At 36.5% G+C, this 6,527-nt stretch overlaps 2 non-coding genes across 2 annotated transcripts; both read right to left on the reverse strand.

Moving 5' to 3' along the window:
* Positions 1-1,431: 1,431 nt before the first annotated feature.
* Positions 1,432-1,509, reverse strand: LOC122085283. Its single transcript, XR_006142064.1, has one exon. It is a non-coding gene; the product is annotated as a small nucleolar RNA Z195/SNORD33/SNORD32 family (small nucleolar RNA).
* A 391-nt stretch (positions 1,510-1,900) lies between these two features.
* On the reverse strand, positions 1,901-2,023 carry LOC122085295. Its single transcript, XR_006142074.1, has one exon. It is a non-coding gene; the product is annotated as a small nucleolar RNA SNORD14 (small nucleolar RNA).
* Between the last annotated feature and the right edge of the window lie 4,504 nt (positions 2,024-6,527).

Genomic DNA, 6,527 nt, shown 5'->3' on the forward strand with positions numbered 1-6,527 from the left:
GTGTCAATCGATTTTCCCCTACTTTTTTAAAAAAGTACCAAGTTTTCCCATTTGGAAAGCATGCTCCAACTACAAAGGCTTGATGTTACGTTTGCTCCCATTGGCTCCCACTACAAAGACCACACTACCAAAGAGAGAGAGAACTCTTCCCTACTATTTAGTTCTCAAGGAGAACAAAAATAGGACATAAATAAAAAACTAACTTGTGTCAAAACACAGTTTTGTAAAAAAAACAATCCTTCCTAATAGAAGAAATTTGTATCTCATCTCAATGTGGGAACTATCCCCACATGGGATCCACCATTCATAAAATGTTCGAACCACCACTACAAGGGCCACAATTCTAAATAGAGAACTCTTCCCCTATTATTTATTATTCAAGTGAACATAAATAATAAATAAATAAACAAACTAATATATGACAACACATGGTATAGGAAAAAATATTCTTCCTAATAGAAGAAATTTGGATCTCATCTCCATGTGAGGACCATCCCCACATGGAATCCACCGTTCATAAAACGCTAGAACCACCTCTAATGCAGAAGAATAACACCATAGATGATAGATCCCAGGAGCGGACCGTCCCACATGGGGAGAGAATCCGAACTCGAAAGGAAGCTAGTATTCTTAGAGTGGGGAGAGTTTAACCACATCAACTACTCAAATGTACTCTTTAAGTTGTGAGAGAATGTTCTAGCACACCCTTTGGTGACACATCAATTCCACTCATTATCTCCCATTAAAATAGGTCTAACGATTTGGTGGGACACAACCAAGGGGGCATTCGACAACCATTCTTCTATGAAAATGTGATTTTAGTCTCCATCATAACCTACATTTCCCAAACACAACCAATGGAGAGCTTAGAGCACCATTCATACTACAGGGCTAAAAAATAAGCAAGGAGAGAGAATGTAAGAGAGTTAGGGTCCAACGGCATGTATAACAAGGGAAAGAAACTCCATATGGATGGATGATGCTCCCTCTCACTAGTTCTCTTCTATGCTCCCTATCCTCTACTGTATGAACCATCTTCCCCACCACCAGCTAGTTGGTCAAGATGCCTCAACCATATGCCCCCTTCCTATATGCATATATATATGTGTGTAGATAAATATAGCAAAAAAATGACATAATTTGTGAAAATAATAAGGGGAAATTGCCTATATTTCCTAGATAAGAAAATAAATTATTAAACTAGTATGATTTTGTTTTACACCCTACTTTACTTGTAAACCTACTTATTTTGTAATTATTTATTTTAATCTAATCGATCCAAGAAATTTTCCTAATAATAACCACTACCTATGTCACATAGAAATTGGATAATCTTACAATAAATTGCAAAGAACAATAAAGTAAGACTACAAAAATTTCAACATTCAAAGTATAACAAGGAAAAAAGGGGAAAGAGAATTTTCAGTGCAAGAGAGATCAGATGGTAGTGCATGTTTGATATTCATCATCAAATAACAGAAAAGTTGGATTGTGATCATCACTTCTCCTTGCACATCATTTTTCCTTCACACTTCAATCATCAGAACAAAACAGCAGAAAAATCAAATAAAAAACACGGATGATTACCACATTATGAGCAGAAAAATGAATAGAAATCTCAGTTTTCGATCCAAATGAAATCAGATCTAAATTTGTAATAACCAGCAGACATCAAGAAATACTAAAATATCAACGTATTAAGAATGGCTTTGAAACTTGTTCGATGAATCGATCTAAGAAAGGGATAAAGCATAAACAATCGATTCAATCTAAAACAAAGAAATATCACATCAAAATCATCATTTCTATGCACCGTTATGAGAAGATCAGAGAGATCATTAGAACAGAAACAGAGAGGGATTAAGAAAGGGAAGATTAAGAAATATATTGTACAAGTTCGAGTCTCAGACATCCAAGGAAGGATAGGAGCAGCATAAGCTCTCAAGCCCGGCGAAGGCGAAAGCTCTTAGGCGGCCACTGCGAATGTTTGAGAAACAAGCCTTTGGAGTTATCATCATCGACAAATTCACATTAACAAGAACAGAAACAAGCTTACTCGATCGAACACAGAATTGGCAATAAATTCTAAAATCCCTAAAAAAAAAAAAAAGACGAGAATTCTTCAGAAAGATTGAAGTCTTTGAAGCAGCAAATACTTACCTCTTGCAGACTTTATCTTCGACGAAGAAGAAGAATGGAAGAACATACTCTATGAGTGATGAGAGAACAAAGAGAGCGTAAGATATATTTATAGGCATAAGGGTGCGTTTAGGGTTTCGTTTCACAGCACGGTCGAGACTCGGGATGAATGGACCGAGTTGAACTCGTGCATGACAAAGGTGTGCACGTGCCACTTGACGCAGGTCTTTGTTTGGCACAAAATTGGGCCAGAAAACTAGGACAGGTCTAAAAAGAATCGGCGAAGTCAACCAGTAATCGCGCGATTCAGATTGGAACCGATGGCCATTGATTCAGATTTTCGACGAGTTGATACGGCCGATTTGGATAAAACACCAGTATTGTTGAAATATTTCCTCAAATATGTCGATTCTAGAGTTTCTTTTACACCGATCTGAATCAATTCGAGTTGGGATCAGTATGATAGCTTTTTTTCATTGATTACACGTTTTAAAACCCTCATAGCAAGTGATCCTCTGAAGGTATTTATATGAGGCAATAGGGTACGCTAGCGTCCTCTCTCCATCTCTATTCTCTTATATGGAATGACATATTATGCCCTTACCCAAAAAAAAAAAAAAAAAAAAAAAAATGATATATTATGCCCTTTATTTACAAAATTGACCTATCACTTCTTGTTGGAATCATATTAAGTAAAGGGTCCATCTCTTTGTATATATGGCCCAAGGTGTGCCTATCATTGTATATATCCTTTACAAACATAATTTATGACATTGTATTTTTTTTAATCCTATAAAGAGGACATGTCCTTTACTTACAGGGTCTAAGTATCTAAATTCTCAATCACCATTCACTCCATCCCTTCCAAACCCAAGCGAAATTAGAGGAAGAGAACAATGAAAACTACTTCCAAATTGAGAATATGAAAGAGAAAATAGGATGATGTCTATAACATTGATTGTGAATTCAAATTGACATAGTTACATTGATATGTATGATGAATGTAATTGTTGTTGTATATTCAAAAACATTGATTGTAAATAAAATCAACGTGGAATTTTTTTTGTTACCATGTTGGATAATTGTCTCACTAACCCAATAGCAGGTTTCATCGAGACACACTATCAAAATTAGAAGCATAATTAGAATTAGGGCCGGGTTTTTCCCTTTCCTCTATGAGTTAAAAAAAAAAAAAAAAAAAAAAAAAAAAAAAATCTCATGCACAAGGCTTCCATTGTTATAGGATCTATGGAGGATCATAATGTACTTAGCCTATCTCATCACAAAGATAGTATTTCGTAACTTTCGTGATCACTTGGTCACAATGGAGCAACCTAGCCACTGCACCAAGTTCCACCCTATGCAACAACACAAAAAATGCACAACGAGAGAGAGAGAGAAGCCACGATCACGACACTCCACTACGTTGCTTCAAAGATTTGATTGAGAAGAAGAGGTTGCATATCGATGGTGTCTAGGGAATAACATAAGTACATAACCATTTTAGAGATGTTTGCAGAGAGCCGAGAGGGAGCTCGAATGCTGCAAAGGAGATGACATGGAGGGATAATTATGTCCAATTAATTTGTAATTTTAAAGGGGCCAAGCAAATTTTCACCATTGAGAATCCATGACTCCTTGATGCAAAAATGGATCCCCTCCCTTGCAGGTAGTTACTGTACCCCCCTCTCACTTCATCCATGGGGCTATGGAGACCACCTCTGGGGTGTTGGGACCATAGTTAGCAAATTCGGATTCGGGAATTATTCGGGTGGAGAATTATTCGGAATAATTCGATTGATTAATTTAAGGATTCGGTCATAAAAGAGGTCAAAAAAGCTTATTGGGTTTTTTTTTTATTGTTTTTGTTTTTTATTTTTTTATTTTTTTTTTTAAATACTGTTTTAAGTGAACCGAATAATTCGATTTAATTCGGATTCGGTCCGAATTATTCGCGTTTTATATTCACTTTTGAAAAAATCGTGAATTTTACTGAATTTTATTTTTAATTAGGATTCGATCAGAATTTTTGATAAAATTCAAAAAAATTCGGTTCGGCCAAATAATTTGCGAATTATTCGGCCGAATTGATAACACTGGTTGGGACCACACCCTGTGGATGGTGTGAGATGGAGTGGGGTGGTTTAGGGGTGTCAAGCGGTGCGATTTTGGTTTTGGTTCGGTTTACATTTTGATAAGGTGAAACCAAAACCGCACCGGATAGAAATAAGGTGAAATCATAATCGTTTTCATCTGGTTTCGATTTTAGCGATTTTTAATCGATTTTTGTTATTCGGTTCACAACCGGCTTACATGGGGTTAATAGTGTCGCTTTAGAAAATGGTTTACATCCTACAACTAGAGTGAATCCTACATATATTAAATTTCCTAAATAGTTAAAACAATATACATTTATTTTGCCAAGGACAATATACTTTCTATGTAAAAGACTACACATATTATAACTAATTAATTATGATTCTAGAAATTAGAAAATCAACAAGTGTCATTGTGTGAAAGTGGAGCTCCCTTCTCAGTTAGTACTTTGCTTTTTTTCCCCCTTTTTTCATAGAGATTCATCGAAATTCAAAACACTTTAAGTCTTTAATACTAGGTCTTGGTTAACCATCGGTTTTTGGTTCGATTCGGTTCCGAACCAGAATTATGACCTATAAAACCAAAACTAGATCAATTTACTAAGGTGCGGTTTGGTTCAGTTATAATTGGTTGGTTTCAGTTATATATTGACACCCTTAGGGTGTTTACCTGTAGGCATGGATTTGGGGGATCGTATCAGTATCGGATCGATGGGTATCAATCGGTTTTGTCTCTGCTTTTTTTTTTTTTTAGTTACTAATTTTTACTATTTTCAGCACCTAACGGATACGGATCAATCGATCCTGATCAGAGAGATTGGGATCTGTCTGCAGTAATACCGATCAATATGGCTGATACAGAACCCGATATCTTGAAATCCATGCCTAATAGGGAGAGGAACCGAATGCCGTTAATGCTATTGGTGAGGGGAGGTGGAGGTGGAAAAGAGTAGCGATGGAGCGTGAAGGAAGAAGGGCCAATTCGAAAACAAGAAGAGTAAGAGAGAGGAAGAGGAGATGAGAGGAGAGAGAGAGAGAGGAAGACGAGACAATGAAATCTAAAAGAAATACCTACATGAGAAGTGCATAAATGATAATGAGCAAGGGGTAACATAAATTATAGTTTAAACGAATACAACATGAAAGGCCGATGAAAGTGATATGAGAACGGGTAAAAAAAGAAATTTTTTGTAAACCAGGTTGTTTATGTAAGCAATTTTTTTTTTTTTTTTGGGTGAATGTTTACAAACAAATTTATCTCTCAATAAATATACTTTTCAATATAAAGTTTATGGCAAATTTTTTTTTGGTCTGCACCATCTAAGGCATCTGGAATAATCCCATATCTTCATATAGAATCATAAAATCTAGGTCATTACAATTTCCCATCTCATTCGTATATACGATATATTTTTTCAGTATGAAAAGTTTTTCGTTTGTACTCCTGAAAGGCACAGGTAGCCGGGAAAAATCACGCTATTTTTTTATGTTTATTTATGGATTCTTCTGTCTCCTCTCCTCTTCTTTGTTCTGCTTCTTCTCCTCATCAGATTTTCTTCAAAAGTCTACTGGAGTTTGCCAAAGGGATGAGTTCTTTTGAAAACATAGTCATTTTCAAAACTCATGTGGGATTTTCTTTCTCGTCTTTAATGTTTGTAAATTTCTAAGCATTATGTTTGCAATTTTCAGAATTTCAATCAAACACCTTGCATCTAAGGCCGAAAAACTAGTCTCCAAACCAGCAATCTCTTCCTGGAACGACTGCCCCTCCCCTGATTTATTATCGGTCTCCACCACCTGAATATCCTTATGTGCTAATTCAAGTTGAGCCTAAGAACTATGGGAAAGCTTCATTGTTTCATCCTCCCCAAGCTCACGCTTCAATCTGGCAATCTCTTCTTCTGTGAGGTTCAACTTTTCGTTTGCGAGTCTCAGTTGTTCCTCTTATCCTGCAATCTTACCTAGCAGTTTCTTATAATTCCCATTATTATCAGCGGGCTTTGCATTACCACCATCTCTGTTTCCATACTCATCGTCATGAAGTCTCTCTTTAGAGTCCCGAAGCTCAATCTCCAATTCAATAATCTGCCGATGTAGTGCTCCTTTGCCATTCCCATTGACGGCTGGACCAAAGTAATTGTTGACAGACAATGTATCATCAGAGTCCAAGTCAGACGAAGACGACAATGAATGCTCACTATTCTTCTGGGTAAGGTCATTGCTGCTTCCTCTGGAGGAACACAAAAAGAAATCAAAACAACAGCCCTATGGTACTCCTAAGAGGCATGGATC

Source organism: Macadamia integrifolia, chromosome 7, assembly GCF_013358625.1.
Source record: "Macadamia integrifolia cultivar HAES 741 chromosome 7, SCU_Mint_v3, whole genome shotgun sequence".
In the NCBI taxonomy this organism is placed as follows: Eukaryota; Viridiplantae; Streptophyta; class Magnoliopsida; order Proteales; family Proteaceae; genus Macadamia; species Macadamia integrifolia.